General features: G+C 36.1%; 1 long non-coding RNA gene across 1 annotated transcript in view; it reads right to left on the bottom strand.

Moving 5' to 3' along the window:
- The window catches only part of LOC144293663 (uncharacterized), a 652,264-nt gene that overhangs the window by 110,456 nt on the left and 519,268 nt on the right, over positions 1-22,540 (bottom strand). The window contains exons 13-15 of the long non-coding RNA XR_013360887.1: positions 11,364-11,451; positions 10,357-10,450; positions 6,955-7,039 (exon numbers count right to left, since the gene is read on the bottom strand). This is a non-coding gene — a long non-coding RNA (uncharacterized LOC144293663). The remainder of the gene's footprint in view (positions 1-6,954; positions 7,040-10,356; positions 10,451-11,363; positions 11,452-22,540) is intronic.

Genomic DNA, 22,540 nt, shown 5'->3' with positions numbered 1-22,540 from the left:
TTTATTACAAAATTGTTCTATAATAAAAGTAATAATAAATCAAATGTCTACAAAAATGGATTAAGTAGTTTACATAAATTAGAGCCACACTTATAATTATGATGTGTGCTTATGATACAATGTGACTTGTGCTGGTCTGAAAGTACAAGAAAGAGTAAAAATAGAATACAAAATTTGTATATAAATATAAAATTTTAAAACATTTATAAAAATAAGGACTTAAATGAATGCCAGAATCTGGCAGTGTTATTTTTAGGGTGTTAGGACCGGGGGTTGGTGGGGAGCCTATAGTAGGACAGAGTCAAGAAAATGTCTAAGAGCATCATTGTTATTTTAGAAGAATCCAATTTCAGTTAATTTAATTTTTTTCTTATTAGCATTAGAAGCATGGCTTCCTTTTCTCAAAAGGTTTCTAAAATTATTAACTACTTACATTCATGACATTGGCCCTGAAATTCCATTAGTACCCCTACCAGACAGGGAGCTCCTTAAAAGACCAAATACATTGTAGAGGCTCAGTAAATATTAATGAATGAATTGAACCATTCAATGTCAATATATATCATGTGATATATAATATATTATATAATCCAGTGGAAACATATATATTATATAATTCAGTAGAAATATAAAACTAAGACAGCTACAGGAGGTAAAATCAGAAAAAAAAATTATATTAAGCTACTTTCTTTGGATACTTTGGATACTTCACCCAATTAAATGCATAGTTAGCTGGGGGGATAGTCAGAAAGTATGGTATACTTCAAACAGCTCTACTTTTCCACAGTAGTCTGCAATATTTCATTCATTAAACATTTATTGATTGGAAGATCATATTATTATCCTGAGACACTTGTGAAAACTGAAGGCGGCGCAATTAATAATTAATGCTGAGACCACAGGAGTAAACCAGGACATATGTTTACCCCATTCATTAAGTATTTTTTGTGCAGAAATGGAGGTGGGCACCATGAAACTAAGACATGGGTCCTTAGACAAAAAAAAAGTTCTATTATTTATATTAAAATGTTTTCTTTATTATAAAACTGCCTTCACAAATCATGTATCTTTCCTCTTTTTACTCAACAAATATTTTTTATGTAACTAGTCTAAGCCTGTGAGCCTCTAGAAACTGGAATATGGCAATTAATGAAAGAAGAAAATTCTCTGATTCTCTCCTATATTCTAGGGGAAATTGATAACAAAAGAACAAATAAAGAGTAAGTCAAATCCATTGACATTAGAGAGTGCTAAGTAAGGGATTAGGAAAAGCAAAAGACATGGAAGAGTAAAGCAAATGGGTGATGGAGGCTGGAGGTATGTGGAGGTATGGTTTTAGATAGTGTAAGCAAAGAAGGAGCTCCCTACGAAGAAGATATTTGATAAGAGAGCTAAAAAAAAAAAAAAAAAAATGAGGACTAAGTAATGACTCTATGAGGGAAAAAGCATTCCAAGGCAAAGGGATGAACAACCGTAGAAACCCCAAGGCAGCAGGGAATGAGGAGTACTGGAAAAAAGCAAAGTGAGTGAAGCAGTCAGTGGGGACAGTGAAGTTAGGGGGGTAACCCAGGATCAGACCATCAGGTAGACCTTCATGTAATTCTCAAATCTAATGAATAAAGAAATTTTTTTTAATTTATATTTATTTATCCATGAGAGACAGAGAGAGAGAGGTAGAGACTTAGGCAGAGGGAGAAGCAGGCTCCTCACAGGGAGCTCCATGTGGGACTTGATCCCCAGTCCTGGATCACACCCTGGGCCAAAGGCAGATGCTCAACCACTGAGCCACACAGGCATCCCTCAAATATATTGAATAAATTCAGATTTACCTTATCTATAGATATGTCCCTTATATATTTCCATTACAACCCAATTCAGCATTCACCTCCCCAAACTCTAATGTGCTGATGCTGCTGGATTGCATTAATTACACCACGGATTATTTTAGTCTTCAATTTCAGAAATTTTGCTTGGTCAATTTTGGATTTCCACCACAGAACTGTATGTACTACTGTAGTCTTCTAGATGCATGTCCACCATGATTTTATAAAAGGGACAGCAACCGACAACAATTGCATAGAACTTAGACAAACAAAAGATTTTCAGGGAGAAGAATTTTTTTTCAATGGCTTTGTTCTGAATTGTCAGGAAAGCCTGACTTTTAACTAGTTTCACTTTCATTTTTAATTCTGCAACCAATGCTCTTTTTATTGCCTTCACCCAGGATGGACTGCCGGCCCCCGCCACAGTTCATCCTTGGTGTACCACTACACACAGCTTTTCAACACTTTACTTTGAATGTCTCCAGTTTTATACACTTAGCTGACTCTTGAAGTGACATCCATAACATTCAGGAGAGGGTGCGTCCTCTCCTTAGTGTCCCATCAAGAGCGGAGACAGGGCAGAAGAATGGCACCAGTGGAAGGAAAAGGTTCAGTAGATGACTCTGAAGTGACACATTAACTACCTATATGGAAATCTGTCATTTCTATAGAGTGACAGTAACAGACTAGGATTTCTATCACAGAAGAAATTTAAGAGAATTGGGTGGACAAAACTTAGGGGAAGGGTTTTTTTTTTTTCTTATAAACTATATAAAGCATGAGAACAGGGAGGTAAACCATAGAAGACTCTCTTGATACACAGAAAAATTTCCAGTTGAAAAATTCCAGTCATCATTTTTGGCTGTGATACATGCTTGAATTCTAGGACCCAGGCTGACATTTCAGAAAGGTTTATGTCATAATGGCTACCAGAAATCCTATGTATGCTTGAATCACATTTATACACATAAATCATTATTTTGCCACCAAATTACTTAGACAACTAAAAAGAATTGAGAAAAGCCAATTACATAATGTTACAAAATATTTATAACTTAGTTTGGATCATTCTATGTAGCTTAAATGTCAGCTTACCTAAATACTCTTGATCACCATTTGATGAAAGTATATTTGATGCCTAATAAAAACTAAACCAGAACATTCACTTTAAATTTTCCAAAATAATTTCTATAAAATTACATTTTCTGCTAATGCAGAAAAGAGCTTTTTGTGTGATATTTTGCTGGTTGCTTGAAAATGTGTTATAGAACACCTGGATGGCTCAGGGGTTGAGCATCTGCCTTTGGCTCAGGTGGTCATCCCGGGATCCTGGGATCAAGTCCTGCATTGGGCTCCCCACAGTGAGCCTGCCTATCCCTCTGCCTATCTCATCTCTCTGTGTTTCTCATGAATAAATTAAAAAAATAAAATCTTTAAAAAAAGAAAATGTGTTATCAATTAGAAATAGAAGTTTAATTAGTGAGACTTAGAAGAACAAGCAGAAAATTTTTCCCATCCCAACCTAAAATTATTTAAAAAGTTTTTTACTTAACTAAAAGTAAGATCCAAGTAATCTTTTACTTGAAGTAGTCTGATTTTGCAATCAAACCTAATTACTTTCCTATGCCTGAAAGCTATATTGACATCAGCAGTTTTATGAAAATTTTTGTACTTCCAAAAACAACAGGTAACTTAGAGATTGATCACTGGGACGCTAATGGCCATTTTCTACAATTTTACATTAAAAAAAAAAACGGCTGTGCTATCCATAAAGTAAAACAATAAAGTCTATTTGTAACACTCTTATTTCCAGTGCTCACTCTTTAAGCCTATAGTGGATATTTCCAATGCCATTTGAAATATTTTATTATTTATAGCATTTTTCCCTACAATATTTGAAAGCATGATAAGAAGGCTTTATTTTATGGAACATTTACTGGACTAAATAGTATTTGAGCTCAGCACAATTCACTGTCCACTTTAAAAAACAATGTTATGTAGTATTGATGAGCTGGTTGTTCCTTAGAATCTCAATCCCACTTCCCAATAAAATCAGTCAAGAGGCCATTTTTAGCCAACAAATATGGCTGAAGTGGGTATTGGTACAAATGCCTTCAGTTAGCTATGACTTCAAATTTTATTGGTAAAAATACAGTGTACTGGGATCCCTGGGTGGCGCAGTGGTTTAACGCCTGCCTTTGGCCCAGGGCACGATCCTGGAGACCCGGGATCGAATCCCGGGTCGGGCTCCCGGTGCATGGAGCCTGCTTCTCCCTCTGCCTGTGTCTCTGCCTCTTTCTTTCTCTCTCTCTCTGTGTGTGACTATCATTAAAAAAAAAAAAAAAATAGAGTGTACTGGTGGATAGAGTTGGAATGCTATACTCTCAGACATGGTATTAAATTGAACACTTCATTTTGTTTGAGAAATTTAAATAAAAAATAGAAGACATTAAGATTTGAGCAAATTATTTTATACCAAAAGTGAATGTTTTTAGCTTTTTACCTGTTCATACTGTGTACGTCTTTTTTTACAATCAACTGTTGAGTGATGTGAATGAGCTGGATACTCAGCATGTTTAAGGATATTCTTCCAAAAAGAAGATAGAGAAGAAAGTTCTAAGTTTAATTGAGACTTGTGGTCCTTGTTTAATACTTCTAACACTCTCTGGTGTAATTGATATTACTCTATTTCTGGAGGGGACAAAAAGGATAATTTGCAGAAGTTAAATGATTCACCAGTAGCCACACAAACATAAGTGGCAGAGGAAAGGTTGGAAGCTGGTGGTGTCTGAATCCTGCTCTCGTTTTTATCCTATCCCACGTGCTTCAACATCACAATGGATTTCCTGGTACACTTTGGCCTTCCTCTTCCCTAGTCATTCTTTTCAACTTGGCCTTTTCCACTCCATTTCTGGTTTTCCCTTTTGTTTCTACTTGGTTTCTATCAAGATAGACTATGCCATTCAGAATTAGCGGGGAAAAGTCAACCAAAACTAGTTGTGAGGAGTACACCTGGGTGGCTCAGTGGTTGAGCATCTGCCTTAGCTCAGGTCGTCATGATCCTGGGGTCCTGGGATTGAGTCCCACTTCGGGCTCCCTGCAGGGAGCCTGCTTCTCCCTCTGCCTATGTCTCTACCTCTCTCTCTTTCTCTCTCTCATGAATAAATAAATCTTAAAAAAAAAAAAAAACAGTTGTGAGAATAAATCCTTAAAAATACAGTCATGTTATGCATGTCAACATGCCCTGGCAAGACACAGAACAATGTTTGACAATCCAGTCACTTGAATTGGTGACTGCGTTGGTGGTAAGAAAAGAAAAAAGTTGGACCATCAAGAAGTACCAATGACACACCACTCATTATGGGTTTACCTACTGCCTGGCGCTGAATGTAGCCATTAGAGACAGTATCTAATTTAATCCCCATCCCAACCCAACCCCATTCCAACATCCCAATGTTTCATGGCATAAACATTATTACCGGTAATTTACTGAGAAGAAATCTGGGACAGGCAGACATTATGCAGTTTACCTAAGGTCATACAGTTTAACAAGTGAAGCAGAAATCTGGACTTGAATTTGATTGGTTACAGAGATTGTGCTACAATAATGATTTGGGTGAGCTGCATCTAGGCCACTGGTGTGTGCTCTTTCTTGAAAGAATATTTTGAGTAGAGAATAAGATGGACAGTTATGTGCTCTCAGTGTATTTTTTCAACACAGGTGTAGCAAATTTCCAGTAATCACTTCCTTAAAAAGTATCAAAGAACCAATACTTTAAAAGAAAGAAAGGAGAAAAGGAAATCCCTCCTTTCTTCCTGGGTTGATGGCCAGACCCAGACTCCTGAGGCAAATGAGCAAGTAGATTCTGAAATCACAACAGAATTTTCCTTTTGCTCTAATGGAAGGAGTTGTCTTCCCAAACATTTTCACACTTGGCTTTCGCATCCGTTCTGTCAGTTGAGTCACCGCGCCACTGCTTGAAGCAGAAGCCGAAGTTGGGGAGAATGCCAGAGGCAAGGGCCACTTTTCGGTCACAAAGAGATTCAAGTGCTAGCTCTCCTTCTCTTGCACATCCTGGCTGGGCCCCGTGCCAGCAAAGCACTCCTAGATCCTCAGGATGGCAACTGGGCCTAAATGGGATGTAGAAAGCTTTCACTTATCCTATCATTCTGGATTGCCTGTGTCGACTACGACTGTGGACGAGAGGGAAGAATAATAAGCACAGCCAACTGCCAGAAACTTCTCGTTGCCTCAGTGCATATCTATTTTTCAGCTGGATGACTTTTATTTTTGCATTTTTAATTGCTTTATTTGTATTGCCCCTTTCCTCGTGGCAATTTCTAAATACCACGTTGGGGAGTCTTTCATGTTCGGAACAGTGACAGTACCACAGAGATCTCAAGCTAAGCATGAAAGCCTGGATCTAATATCTTCTTGCTGCTTTCCTGTCTAATAGGCCTGCTTGGGAATCTCACTGCTGTGATACCAAGACCAAATGGATGTTTACTGAGGAAAAACCAGGAGTTGCAGCAAAGCAGACAGGAACGACAACATGACAGGACTCTAATCTGATGACACGTCCAACTGCACCCACATTAGGCAACCATTAAACAATGGTGAAGAGCACACCCAGGAAAGAGAGATCCAGCACCCTGGCTCCTGACCCGGCGTGGCCAGCTGTATAATGCTCTCCAGCAAGAAAAAGTAGGTAATCACAACCACTCACTTTTTATTCACAGAGATAGGAGAATGAAATCTGATCATGTCTGTGGAGTGCTTTGAGGCCTTTGGAACAAAGCTATTCCACAAATATATATTTCTAGGTATAGTTGTCTATGTGTGAGTGTGTGTGTGTGTGTGTGTGCGCGCGCACTCTTTCTCTTGAGTAATAGGACAGAAAGAGAATTTCCTACATGACATGCCACGTACATTTCATAGTCTCTGTATGCTGTGTGCTCATATATCTAAACATTTTTACAGGTAAGTTGCTTTCTGTCTTATGAAAAACGTCTCTTGGCTGCATTGGGGTCTTAAATATCCATGGTACAAACTGGCAGCTTAGTGCTTTTCATTCAGTATCTAGCAGACGAGCAAATCCCAGGGCTGAGCTATTGATCCAGCTGAACTCACAAGCAGTATGTCCTTATTCTTCTGGTTCAGTAGCCTTGGATGTAGTATACAAAATAATTTGCCGCATTCTTCAAAGCGATTTTCCCTTGGGGTAGGAAAAACACGGTTGGAAAGATGCAAAGATATTTCACTACATTCAACAATAAAAGGAACATTTTAAATAAGTTTACTGACATAAAGAAGCCTTCTTGTTTTATGTTTGGTGTTGTTTTTATTTTTACTCTGTATTTCCATAAAAAAAGGCCAAAGGAGTGTAACTTCAATCAAAACCCTTTTAAAATAATTTTAACCAGCCCACTGTAAGCTAATCTCTCACTCTTTTATCATTTGGGGTTTGGGGAAAACAATTTCCAAATCAGCTTTTATTAATGTTTATCACACTATTATTTCTTGCCCCTTTGTTCCTTTTTTCTAACTGATGTATCATATTATTGTCAAAACGTGAAACAATATTTTTCTGTCCCATATGAAAGACAAACAAGAAGAGAGAAGACAGAGAAACAGTTGGTGGTCACCATGAAAAGAAGAAACATGTCAAGGTCTTTATTTATTACCCCATTCTACTTTTAGAGACACAGGGTTTGAGTGCTCAGGAGGATGACCTGGATGCTTAGTCCAGTAAAGACTTTGAATTTAAATTGGAACTTGATCAAAACTTAAAAGCTAAATGATCAGTGCTGGTCTCTCTACAACTCAGTCCCTCCACCTGTAAAATGACCCTGCGTCATAAAATCAGTGTGAGACTCAGGTTAAAAAAAAAAAATGTGTTAAAAGCATTTACCACAATCTTAGAATATAGTAAGCACTCAAAAATAAGTACTTAATATTACGAATGGTAACACCAGTAGCAATAATGGTAGTCATGGGGACACAAAGCTATAGATCAAACTCAAATAAGTCAAACTCTTAAGAAAAATGTTTACTGCCTAGCACATCTTAGGCACTGTCTTAGACATTGTACTAGGCACTGGGGGATACCAATTAAGAAGAATAAGGCATGGTGTCTACCCTAAAGAACTAACTATCTAGTTAAAATGATACATGGGAAATATATTTAACAGAAGACAATTAACGATCAAATGAATAATAAAGGCAATCAAATAGGGGGTTTAGAGAATAGAGTTCATAGAATGGAATAGTAATAGCATTCATTATCAGACAAAAATGCAGAAATAAGACATATATGTATATACACATACATAAATATATTGAGAGAGATTATTTCTCCAATATTTTTATCCACAACTCACACACACATGCAATACACATAAATAGTAAACTGTCAGAAAACATGATCATTGCACCATCATCCAAATATTAAGTAGTTCTGAGAAATCAATCTCTATTTGATGAGCTGAAAGAAAAAAGCCAATCATAAAAAGATAATACAAGCAAGAATTTGAGTAGCCTAAGTAACCCATTGTCAAGTATTATATTTCAGTTTGCTTCTGGGAAATGAACTGGGCCAACATAGCTTATATCTATACGAAATGAGGAAGTGGTCCTTTCTTTAAACAAAGGCAACAATTGGGCTGTAATTGAATAATCAGTAGTCTTTTCTGCAGGTGTACAGATAGTGCTCAGAGCACTGAATTGAAGATTTTATGTACAAGAAGAAAGGATGATTATCTAATAATTATCTTAGTGATCATATTAAGTAGGTGTTAATGAATTATTAACAATTTAATTATTATTAGTTTTTTATTACTATTCACAATTTGGTTAAGTTTCAAGGAACCAAGATAAATTTATACTCAGGATGTTCATACTTATTGCTCAGTCTCCTATTATGCTGATATTATCTCATATTGGTGATATTTGAAAATAAAAACTATTTTAAAAGAGATCTAAATAGAATTTAAGTTTACTACTTTAGATTTAGGGAATCCCTGGGTGGCGCAGCGGTTTAGCGCCTGCCTTTGGCCCAGGGCGCGATCCTGGAGACCCGGGATCGAATCCCACGTCGGGCTCCCGGTGCATGGAGCCTGCTTCTCCCTCTGCCTGTGTCTCTGCCTCTCTCTCTCTCTCTCTCTCTCTGTGTGTGACTATCATAAATAAATAAAAAAAATTAATTACTACTTTAGATTTACTTATACATTAATTCAATAAATGTTTTAAGAGTGGGGACACCACTGTGCATATAACACATAGAAAGGGGGACAAGTCAATACATATAATTACAAATTACATTTTATAGAAGAATTGATAAGTAATGAAAAAATGGTATTAAAAAATGAAGCAGAATACTACATGGATAGAGAATCTTTTTAGAACTCTCTTAGGAGATGAAATTTGAGCAGAGACCTCAGTGAAAAGATAGGGTGAACCATGCATGTGAAGCCTATGGTAAGATCATTTTAAGAGGAAGGAATAGGAAGTGCAAGGCCATGATGCTGAAGTGGACTTAAGTCATTTTCAAGAACAGCAAGGAGGCCAGTATGTCTACAGGCCCAGAGAAGTCTAATAAATTGCCTGAAATTTTGCGCTGAGTTTTGAATATGAGAATTTGAATTTTTATATCTATACTTGATGAACTTAGTTTTATGTATCCAAAACTGCCACTGACTGTGTTCTTTTAGAACACAGAAGAAAGAAGGTTAAAATTAATTTAAAGTGGTCCCAGGGTAGTAACCTCAGGAACCAGTCACCGTTAAAAGCAAAACCAGACAATAGTCAACAGACATAGCAAACTGCAGAAGTAAACCTGCAATGTCTTAAACTACTTGGAATTATTGGACAGAGAATATATATATCCTACAAAAGACTCCAGGGCCAGAATGATTTTCCAAAGAGTTCTACAAATTTAAAGAAAAAAGATAATTCCCAGGAAAATTACTTTAAGTGCATTTTTAAAATGCTACTTAATTACAAAACCACTGAAAAGTAACACAAAAATTAAAACTATAACAGGAATATTAAATAGGTTGTTTTAGTTTGAGTAAAATGCCTATCTTTTGCAGTCTGATTGACGTGCTAAAATGATTCTAAAACTTCATCTTGGTTTAGTTAGCAATGTCTGCTATGCCATTTTAAAATCTAAGAGAAGTAAAAATTGTCAACAAATACAATAAGTGTACTGAGACCTCTTTCAGACCAATAGTCAACTCTAATGCCTCCATGGGAAAGAGAAAAATTGGGCAAATGATACATACTACAATCTAAAGAAGCAGGAATACAAATGACCAATTAGCAAAAGAAGTATGTAATTTCTTTAGTAATAAAAGAAATAAAAATTAAACCAACCATGACACTGTATTAGCCTAGCAAGATGAACAAACAAATAAGAGAAAAAAAAATTCACTCCTCCTCAGCACTAATAAGTGACTAGTCAAAGAGCCATGATCTGGTGACATATAATGTACTTCCTTAGAGTTTCAGACCTCTCCCACATGTGTGACTTACCGAATCTGTTCCCTGTATAATGAGGGAATGCTCCACTGCTTCATCATTATGCAGAACAAAATTATTTTAATGTGACTTCCATCGGTGTTTTAGTCTATATTAGAAAAGATTTAATTATTATCTGGGATGCTTTCCAGTGTTCCAGATAAGTGATACGACTTTTCACAAATGAACTGAAAAGAGAAATCTAAAAGAAATTTCTATTTACCACCATGGATAGGATAGTGATTTCTCAAAATGAGGCCCAGTGATAACCTACGTCCTAACCACACCCATCTGAACCTAGGAATCTGCATTGCTAACAAACTCCCAGGACTTGCTGATGCACACAAGTCTGAGATGCACTGATCCAGAGGAATCAGACAGAAAAATTAATCCATACTGGCACACAACAGGAGTCATAGATGCGCCTCGGAAACCCACGTCTGCAAAAGCAGCAAGCACATGAGGTAAGGCATTGCCACGTGTAAAGGCCCTTGCAAAATCAGCCTGGGAATCCAGAGAATGGCCTCCAAGAATGGGCCCTATGTCTGACCCTGGCAGCTGACTTCCCAGGCAGCTCTATGCACTGAAGCTGAAGTGAACGCAGTAGGACAACTCCAGGCAACTTTGCTCCCCAGCCTAACCCGGTGGGGGCAGCAGGAAGCCAGCTATGCCATTCCCTTCTGGGCATTTCAGTTACGGCCACCCTTTCAGTCAGCACACAGACACTCTGGCTCAGCCTTTTACCTAATTCTCTCGAAGGTTACAATGGATCTAATTTTCTGATTTTTTGCATTACTGACCTATCTTCTTGCCATCTTCAGTGACCATGAATTATATGCCAATAAAAGATGAAGATGTATTCAAAATAGACAGTACAGAATAAACAATGCATTCAAACTTTTTTTTTAAAAAAAGAGCTACACATGAGAATCTCTTCTCTTGCAAATATAGACAGATGAATGGAGAATGTGATATTGGACACGATGGTGGCACTCTAACGGCAGTAAAGGATAACTGAGTACCTGTCAGCCTGGTCGTGGCTTGTTTGTTCACACTTTGGGCCAGTTTCACGAAAGGGAAAAACAGAACTGTATTTTTCCATTTGGAGAACTGTAAAAAGAAAATGACATTTTTATTTGTTATATGAATAGTCTCCAATTGTTTCTTAGTTTCTTTGAAACCAGTTTTAAAAAATATTTCTGGGAACATTAATACATTTTCTTAAGTAACAAATTGTGCTTTTATCTATCTACATTTTCAGTTTCTCGATATACAGTGAGGACTTGCAAAATCACTTCAGCATTTCTGCAAAAGCCCAAATGTAAACAAAGAGTAAATACAAATGCCAGGAGTCTGTTAAAATTCGACAAATGTGCCCTCTACCCACTATGCTTTGCTTGAATTGGGTTCTTTGTGTCTCCATTTCCCCTGGCCTTGGCCAAGTGCATTTTGTCTCTCACTAGTGTCCTGATGATGATGACACAATAGTGTGCATTCATCGCAGTGGCATGTGCAGAACTATGGTTCAAGGTTCCGTCATTGTTTCCTCGGGGTAACCATTGCAGGGAGTGAGTTGTACTTGCCCTTAAGGATGAATACTATGAAATTTTGACTCTCTCGATGGCTAAAAGTCTCTTTTGTCCAAAATATTGTTTAATGTAACCATTTTTTTATAGTACAGAAATAGTGCGTGAACATACAACACATTTTAAACAGTACATTAGGGGGGTAAAAGATAATATTATCTTTGCTCTCCTGCCACCAAGATGTTCATGGATTTGGAGAGTTTGGCTAGAATTCACTTTTATCATAATTGTTGTGAAAGGGATATTGAATTCAGAATCTATATAAAACAAGGAAGTAATTCCAAATAGTTGTGTCCGTATTCATCACTGATCACTAAAGGGACTGATTATAAACGTACTGGGAGCCTATCAGGAAGGCTCTGTTGATTTACTTTACATAGATAAACAAGCCACATAAAAAATGAAAGTACAATGCTTACTGAATTGTAAGTGATTAAACATTAATGACTGTAAAGCTTAGTCAAACACTGAAAGTCTTAAAGTCTTCCACAGTACATCATGTTGAGTGTCAACGGATAAAACAGAATGCCAATATTAGTTGGAATGTTCTTGAAAAGAGTTAAGCTTTGTCAATAGCTATAAATGTGCATATGCCAATATCTAAAAATCTATCAATCTCTCCACACTGTTTGTAGAGGCTGGATTAGTCTGGCGGTACCAAAAATATTCTGGTACTGGTTGGCAGTGAAAATTAACAAATCTGTAAGTAATTTTATATGCACTTGTTTATTTTGTGTCATGTGTATGGGTGTCGGTATTGATATAATCATGTATTTATTATGTATACTAAAAGAAGAGATGGGATGAATAAATCAAGTGTTTTTTTTTCTTCTGAGCCTTTCAATAAAGTGGAATGCTATAGTGAAAGCAAGTTTAAACCCATATTGTCAAATATCAAATAATTATTAAAAAGGAAGCAAAAAAAAAAAAAGACAGTCATACATCCTGTTTTTTTTAATCTCAAAGAAGTCCTCGAACTCTGTCCTCAGCCACTTTGGACAATCATGTTACAGGAATAATATATTTGAGTACAGGATAGGTGGCACTGTATTTCCAAATCTCTATAAATCTCTGTATTGTCCAGTGCCTCTACTTCTGTCACAGATGAATTCATTGCCTTATCTGACAAAAAAAAAAAAAAAGGCTATTTGATCCTGCTATTAAAAGTTCATTTCATCAACTTCAAAACAACTCTTTCACACAAGGAACCAAGGGAACAGAGTATTCCCACCAGCGTGGGAAATGCCTGCTGGTAACCATTCAGCAAGCGAGAGCATCATCAAAAAGGTACTGAAGGACAGGGTGCATGGTGCAAAGCATATTTGGAGTATATCTGGGAATTGAAAATGGATCAGGTATGAGATGATATTCAGGAATAAGTTTTAGTTTTATTAGGTGCGATAATGTTATTTTCACAATACTACCATATTTCTCGTGGCAAAGAAGTAAAGCCTTTAAGTAATGAGAGTCTATTTCACTGTTTCTTAATCTCTTCTGGCTTATGGGATTCTGAGACACAGGAAAAGCTAGGGGTCCTTTGACAGAATAGTGCACCTGTGGACCTATGCATACATTTTTTAATGAAGATCAGGGGATTTCTAAACTCCTATTCTAGTTAGTGGGAGAAACAGCCAAATTCACTGATGATGACAATAAGTACTGAATCTGAACGACCATGACATTTACAGGACTTGAAGTAAATTTTACATATTTTAGGATCTGGGGGCCTTTGTGATGACTATAGAGATATGATTTGAAAAAGTGTGGAAAAAAAGCCAATCAAGATGGAAGAAAGGATTCAGAGATACTTAAGGGCAAAGACGATCTTTTTCATGTTATATCCCTGGAGCCAAAAAGCCACCCCTGGCATATGTATGGTAGGCACAAAATAACCTTTGTTGAAAAAAGCAAAGGTTGTGGATAAGCCACCAACTAAATATTCATCCTTATAGTTCTTTGCCTGATGCTAAATGGTTCTTATACTTCTAAGGTAAAGACTCCCCCTCAGATCATCCCCTTTCTTATTCCCTACTGCCTCCAGCAGGGTCTGAGTAGCCTTTGCATTTCTCCTGTTGGTAGGAATCAACCCTGTGGCCATTAGACCATGATCTCTTTTGTATTAAGACAAAATGTTAGGGCCTAAGTACCACTGTAAAATGAAATAATACCTTTAGCGCTGCATTTAAAATAACAACCTGCCTAAAGGCAAAAATATCTTCCCCCTCATCACCCGGTGAATCTATTTCACATTCTGCATTTGTTTGGTGAGCAGTCCCATCCCCAGGCACTGTGAAAGAGAATCATGGGAATGGGATGAGTGTAGAACCTGGGAGAGACAGGCAATGTGGAAATAAACTGTGGTAGGATTAAAGAAAATTTGGCCCCAAAACACAGTCATTAAGTATGCACTGTGTTAATGATGAAGGTGGGGAAGGCAGGCTGGAAAATGCATTTTGATATTTTAAAGATAATCCCCACTTCATCCAGATACTTTAATTTAAAGAAAAGCATTTTTACAAAGAGGAGAGCTTTGCCTTTGTAGACCTACTATTTTGGGTATGTCAGAGGGAATCCACATCATATTAGTTTAAAGATTAGAGAAACTATATTTTACTGATATACTTGAAATAATTGCTGGAAAAAATATCCTGAATTCTTTGACATCTTGTGTTATTTCAAATTAAAAGACTTTGGCTTAAAATGTGTGTTAAAGAAAAATTCCACAAGTGAAATGCATATAGTATTGGTACCTTGTAGTATTTTCTCTTAAAGTTAATTGGAGAAATGTTTACATAGAATCATTCACTTTGCAGCAATGTAGAAAAGCTAAGGCTTTGTTGAAAGTTGTCCAGACCCCCCATTGCCACCACTACAACAATTTCAGCTGATAAAAGAATATCATGTATAGGTAAGAAATATGATAGCGGTTGTTGGACTGTTTTAAGTACTAGAAGTTAAAAATTTTAAGTCCTCCAAATAGAATAAATATATAAAGCCTTATAGATAAGATATTCTTCCACAAATTATAGTAGAGTATAAAATAAAAAAGAAATCGTGCACTTGAAATGATCATCTGTGTAACGATATGTCTGAGGATAAGAAGATGTTTTGCAACATTAGACCAGGTTTTAAAACTTTAGATTAGGAGTCAACAAACTAGGGTCATTGATCCAAGTCCAGCCTGTGGCCTGTGGCCTGTTTTTGCATGGCCCTCAGTCTAAGGATGGTTTTCAAAATTTTAAAGGGCTGTACAAAAAACAAAACAACGAGAAATATGTGACAGAGGCCATATGTAACTTCCAAAGCCTAAATTATTTATTCCTGGCCATTTACAGATATGCCTTGCCAATTCCAGGTTCAGATTCTAATGTACTAGTGGCTAGCCTTCATGCACAATTTTGGATTCAGTTGGAAATGCCACATTATTGTACCAGAGACACCTCTCTTCTTCTGCAGCAATTTGTGCCAGTTTAGAGTCCCCAAAAAGATGAAAAACTTCTCTAGCAATGAATCAAATTCTCAAATTTCTGTTAATATAAATCATACTAATTATATTTGGCTTCCCTATCAGAAGTAATGCTTTAGAAATAAAGTTGTCCAATGAAAATTTTAGAATTGAAAATGTTTTGACATATTTTGAAGAAACATAGATCTGAAGTGCAAAACTCAGACTTTCTGGAGGCACTGAAAAATTCTTATACCCAACTGTAATACTCTTACAGTTGAGAATTCTTCAGAAAAAGCCATATATGTCCATGTGTTTTTAAATATGCAGCTTCATGTGAAGATATTTAAATATTTTAATATAAGAAATTTTCAAAAGTATTCATTCAATTACATAAAATCCTTTTAATGCATTGAATTATCTTGTCAACTAACTTATACAGTTAAGAATTCAAGCTCAACTAATAGAATTTTGTCATTAACATTATTACTATTATTGACACTCTTTCTAAATTATATGCATGAAAATATAACTTATCATGGTATGGTACCAAAAACTAAGAGTGGTCTGGCCATGAGTAGTTAAAGGTTCCTGTATTATAAGCTAATAATATATTTCAGAATGGTCTTTTACACTTAATAGGAATTAATAACATAATTTTAACAAAGTTATTTTTCTCTTTTAGTATATGTGCTGCCGAAGCGAGCACTATTTTTCTCTTTTAAACAAGCCCTGCTTATAATGAAATGTCAAAAATATCTTATTTCTTATAATGTGAAATTATTAATTGTGGTTATATCTCTATTAAAAGTGGTATTTAGAGATAAAAGTATGAGAATGTGTTCTCATAAACAAAAGAAAACAGCAATATTTTTCCTATAGTTCATTTGAAAACTATTACAATTAAAAGAAACTAAATTGTGTTTTGAGAAGTACATTTCATGTAAGCAAGAAATTCTCCTCTATTCAAAAGGTTTTATTAATAAATACACTATTTGCTCTTTGCCATAACTTTCATTTGAGAGGCTCATTCAAGAGGCCCTGAGAAACAGTAACAATATTCAGATCAAATGCTTAGACATTTCATAGTTCTTGAGTAATGAATTACTGCTATTTTGTGTTTTTTGGTAGTCTACTTGAAATCTTTGACAAATTCTACATCAAACAGGTCAAGCCACAAATAATGCCCAAGATCAACTTAAGATCAAGTAAAAATCAATAACTTGTAATATGGATTTGGAAGGATGTGAGTCAATGTAAAAGCCGCAAGATTTTTTTCTTCATTCTTTTAAAACAAATGCACATCTTCTGTGGGTAAAACCCAAAGCAATCTCTTTTAAACCATCTATTCCGAAAGATAAAATACCTCCGAAACAACAAGCCTTTGACATCTGTGACACGGGAGACATGCAGAAGTCATTAAGGGTATCCCGAGGGGGTTCCAACAGTTGCTTCACTTTAGGGTGGGTGTGAGAAGACTTAAAATTAAATTACTTTAAAATAAAGTTAAAGCACTAAGCAATTTCCTGCTTTCGACTCAGTAGGGTTTCCCGTGAGAAAAGAAAGTAGGCAAAAAGTTCAGACAGACAGACAAACATATTTACCCCTAGGTGGAAGGTACAAATTAAATTAGCCTGCTACAAAAGGGAGATGTTTTCTCCTTCTGTTCAGATGTCATGGTAGTGAGGAAACATAGTCTGGGGCCAAGAAAAATGGCACAAATGCATTCATCTGAGCTACCATTCATCCTGATCCAAGGACTAAACAGAACACATAAAAGAACAGCACTGTTGAAGGACTTCCTCTCCCTAGTTACCAAGTTGAGTCTTGCAAAGGAACATGGGAGCAGGGGGTAGGGATCTTTCCAGAATGTTTCAGTGTTGATGGAAGTGTCAGAGGATGTTATGGAGTTAATGACTGAATCTGAAATCACATCAGTGTAATTTCATTCCATATTTCATAGAAAGAGCTGCATTTTATGGTACACAGTATGGTGTGTTTAAAGGTACATTGTGAACTTTCTTTCCCTCTGTAGCTGGAAACCAATATAGGCACTTCCAAAGAGTCAAGTATCTATTATAGTGCCTCATTAATATGCATGTTTTTGGCACTCAGTTTGGTTCAGCTGGTATGCTTTCCAGTATCTCATTCTTTATTTATATGAGACTAGGAGGTGTGACCTATGGAGCCAGTTGGCTGTCATGAATTGGAATATTCATTAAGCCTCATGAATTATGCATTAGACTGCTTATAATACTGAGATCCACATTTGATCTAGCCAGAACTCTCAACTGCTTCCCATTCGATGGAATGATCCACATTTTGGTCAAACTATATATGTGTTCCATATACTGCAGAAAGAGTATTTGTGTATTTGCTACCCAGAAAATCTTAGAGATTTTGCTACTCGTATCTGACTAAGTAGGTTTCATATTTTTTTCATCTTTGAAGGGCACAGCAGACATGGTTCTCCTCTGGCAAACTAGGTTTGAGTAGCATTCTCCTCTACCCTGATTACTATTTCCATCCATTACTGCCCTTGCCTATAAAAGTCACCAATGACTGGTGAGCAGCCTGGATTTACAAAAGATATGTAGCTATCTCCTGGTGATCCACACATAAAAGCAAAGCCAAATATAGGACAGAGAGAGTGCTTTTAAGAATTTCGTTTCTCTTATCTAAAATAAGGAAATCCTTTTACTGATAACCTTACCATTTCTACTGCTTTTTTTTTTTTTTTTATGGATAGGTATATCCAGGCCACATAAAATCTAATTTGTAGATTTTGCTGATGTCATAAGATTTTATCAAAATTCAAAAACAGCATTTATTAGTTAGGCATTAAATATTCCAGTTTTTAAAATTATGTATCAATACTAAATTCATGTCTTGAAATCCACACCTTGTGAAGCAGAAAGACAAAAACAGCTGAAAAGATCAGCTGGTAAAGATTAATATAATCTCTTGAACATATATCAGCAAGCTCAAGTGTTAAAGGCATTCCACTTTTTTAGATTCGTAGTACAAGCTACCCGAGTTAAAATTTCTCCCCCAAAAAAAACTGTTTTAAGCAAAAATAAGGTTTTTTATAGTATGGATCTCAAATCTTTGATAACCATCCACTTACAAAAGTTGCTACTCTCTCTTCATGTAGACCTGCCTTGGAAGGATCTCCTATTCAGGGGAGTAATTTTTATGAGTTAAAGGCTAAAACATAATTTAAATTTGGTCCATTCTATTTGTTATATTCTGGAAGACTAAACTAAAGAATCTATAGCCAGCTCTACAAAAGGTCATGGGTGAGTCCTGGGTAAAATAGCATTGTTTACAGATTTTTTAGTGAAGAGATTAGCTGTCATTTATTTTCACATACCTAACTGAGGAGCTTTAGTGGTTCCCAGCAAGAGTGTGTTCTCGTCTCTTTCTTAGCCTGTCACATCCTTGTCAGTTTCAATAAAATTACTTACCTGAATTATGCAAATGAGGTTTTGTTATGTCCAGCTCCCATTATTGTTCATCTCCACTACAGCTGAAAATTCTAGCGGACCCCTTGCTTACACTGTCTGATTCCAGGACTCCTTAGGTCAAGACCTTTCAACCTCAGAGCTTGACTTATGCCACAACCATTTGACAAATCGCCCAGACCCTCACAAAAGCCGGTTGAGCTCCAGAGTGGCTGCTCTCTCTATACACCACTGTTTCTCTGTTTTGACATTTCCTTCTCACTTTTCCTCTCAGTAATTAGACAAAGGGAGAAAAAGACATTTGTGTTCAAAGAATGCTTTCATTTAGGACTGTGATAAATGGCTCCCCTTTCCAAGAAGCTGCGATCCCACTGCAGGACAGAAGGTTCCTTCACAAGGGGGCCTGGACAGCGGAGGCCGCCCACCAAAGCCTTCCCGGACGTCAGCTTTGCCTCTAAAAAGGCTGCAGAGATGTCCAATGATCTTATCTGTGTTTTCAGTAAAACCAAAAAAGGGAAAAATGTGGCATGAACTACCCATGTTAAAACTACCATAGTTGTAAATACAAGGACATTGAGTTTATAATTTAAGTATTTCTAGGAATGTTTGGCATTGGAAAACAAATTTGAGACACAAAGGCATTGTGATTTTTTAAAGTCACCCCCTTAGTACCCTTAAGAAGTCTCTGTTCAAGTTCTAAATTTCAGATTATAATATATCCCACTCTCCTCTCTGTTTTGTATATCATCTTGAAAATGAATGAATTAATAAAACTATCAGAGATCTGACATTTTAGTGGCCCACAGCAAATTTGGAATATTTGTGGAGAATGTTTGATCATGTCCTTTTAAAAATAAAATGCAACTCTATCACGTTGCAAAAAGGAAAACTGGTATTGTAATAAAAAATTTTTAATAGAGAGTAATTTATGTCAACCATGTTTTCATAAGCTTCTTTCACAGTAATGAGTTAATGTTTATTGTTCCACCGGGGAAGAAAGATTGCCAAACATGCAAAATAATTGGAACTGCATGTGACTCAACTGTTGAGAGTTTCGGTGAAGAATTAGCATGTTCCTGCTCATGCTATAGTTAATCTGTCGCCTTCGCTCATGGTAGTGCATTAATTAGAAAATCACCAAATGACATTCCCAAAGGAGGGAAATCACCTCTACAATCTGATATAACACTTGAATTGATAAACCAACAGATCTACCTTTGAAGTTCAAGGTATGATACGCAACTCTATTTACAAATTAAAGGGAGAAAATCAAGAAAGTGTGGGATTTTTAAAAAAATTCATTAGAAGTTGACATATGGCATTCATCTGATTAATGGAGCACTCTACTTAGACTCATTTAAGTTAGCCCTGTGAACTTATGACAGTTTAAACATTTGCAAGAGACCATTATTTTGATATTACATGAATTTCAGTAATTAATAGACCTCACATCTTAAAATAGATCTTAAATAGTACCTACTAACGGATTTGCAATAACATTTTTTTTAATAAAAAGGAAACCCAGCACATGATTTTAAAAAGACAGTGTCAATTTATGTAAACAAACAATTTGTGGTGACTTCTTCCTTGTGTTTAGCCAAGTGAGCTAAAACAATGTAAGAGAATAAATAAGTCAGAACTCCTATCTCCCAAATCAAAACAAAGCCGAAGGAGGAATCAATTTCATTTGGATTTTTACTAAAATCTTTGTGAGGGAACAGGGTCTTTAGATGTTTCCCATGTAAAAGGCACTAGACCAGGCAGCCTGATATGCTTGAAATAATGTACCCTCAGGCCTAAAGGCCAGGATGCATTCCGCTTCAGAGATCTTTTCCAAAATAAGGGAATGCATTTTGGGAGAGAGGGAAACCACGGGAACTCATTTGGTAAATCTTTAACTGATACAGTATATGCTCAGTTTATGGTTTCCATTCATTCTGTGATTTGAACAGAGCAGAGGTGAACCTACTAGTGCATAGCCTAACATGCATATCAGTAAAACCTCACAGATCCAATATTTAAAGAGGAACATAGCTTAATGTGAAAGAGAGTTCATTATCTTCCACAAATATTAAGTAATAATTATACGTAGGAGTTCTCATTATGGTATAAACACTAGAACTTTAAGTGTAAGGATGTCCCTAACTGAAACTGTGTATGTGTTATTATATGATTCTAAAGATTTCTGGGACTTCCCTTTTGACTAGATTTTGTGTGCTTCAACATCAATCACTCAAGTTTTTTAAAAGTTTGGTCTATTATTTTTAGTGACTTATTATATACTTCCATTTGAGTTCTGTCAACAAAGTATGTCTTTATTTTTAAAGCAAAAATGCTTGCTTTTTCTGATGGATCATAATAAAATAATTTTCTCTCTCAATTTCAAAGAAGAATCTGGTTTAATTCTTTACTTAATATGACCTATTTCAAAAGATGGTCACGATTATTCAGAAGTCACAGTCTAAATTTATCTACTCTGTAACACACCACTTCTGTAAAGGCAGTGATAATATTGTATTTCCTAAACAGTAAATGTTTGTTGAAAGATTATTTTTAACTGAGCAACTATTATGTTACTCACTTCTACTCCTGGGGTGGGGGCTCAAGGTCTAAAAATAAAAACAAAAACAGTCTGCAATATAATTATAAAACAAAGAAGAAACTTCAAATGATATATGAACATATGAACAATATTATAGGAAATTACAACAATGATTATCAGGATACCTAGTCATAGGAAACATACCTATAACTATGAAGTACCTACTAAATTATACTTTTTAGCCTAAAGAAATAATATTCGGGCCTTAGGTTAGATGCTCCTCTAAAACGTTAGTTGAATTTTCCATGAATCTGAACAACTACTTGTGTAGTTACAAGTATGATGGAATTTTTGCAGAAGTTAGAAATCTCCTTACGTGGCTCAGTGGTTGAGTGTCTGTCTTTGGTTTAGGTCCTGTTCCTGGGGTCCTGGGATTGAGTCTTACATCAGGCTCCCCATAGGGAGCCTGCTTCTCCTTCTGCCTGTCTCTGCCTCTTTCTGTGTGTCTCTCTCATGAATAAATAAGTAAAATCTTAAAAAAAAAAAAAATCTCCTTACCTAATTTGGAAAGATTATCCCTCATTTAGTCAGGAAGTGATTAAATAAAGTGTTTAACCTATAGCTATGTTTCCACCACCTGTTTTCTTATCCTTTTAACCAGGTCTTCCTACCCAATAATTAGCTGTATGGGAGAACAAAAAACAGAATGTCTTTCTGGAGTCACCAGAGCAGAGTAGAACATGACCTCTTGATGAAGGCGCATGGTCTGAATTAGGAGACTGCATTTGATTTTGAAATGTAGCTATGATAACGGTTTCCAATTTCTATTCAAGAGTAGAAAATTATACAATCTGATTTGTTGTGGCAACCTCTTTTATTACCTCTCCTTCTCCATAAAGTGGGTCTTTAGAATACTTAAGAAAGAAATACTTCTTTTTGAAATATAGAGGGGAAAAAATCATTATTGTCCTTCCCCCTCTCTCTACAAACATCACCTGTTCTTCCTATACCTTCAATCCCATTTCAGTGGTTGGCACTAACCTCCTCCCATTACCAAAATCACAGAAACCTGGAACTCATTTGGATTTTTATTAACTCTTACAGTCTCCCAGTATACCATAAACATATACAATATGTGCACCTTGATAGGATATGTATTTGT

Source organism: Canis aureus, chromosome 2 (assembly GCF_053574225.1).
Source record: "Canis aureus isolate CA01 chromosome 2, VMU_Caureus_v.1.0, whole genome shotgun sequence".
Classification (NCBI taxonomy): domain Eukaryota; kingdom Metazoa; phylum Chordata; class Mammalia; order Carnivora; family Canidae; genus Canis; species Canis aureus.
Note: the sequence above shows the minus strand (reverse complement) of the source record. Positions and strands in the feature narration are given on the sequence as shown.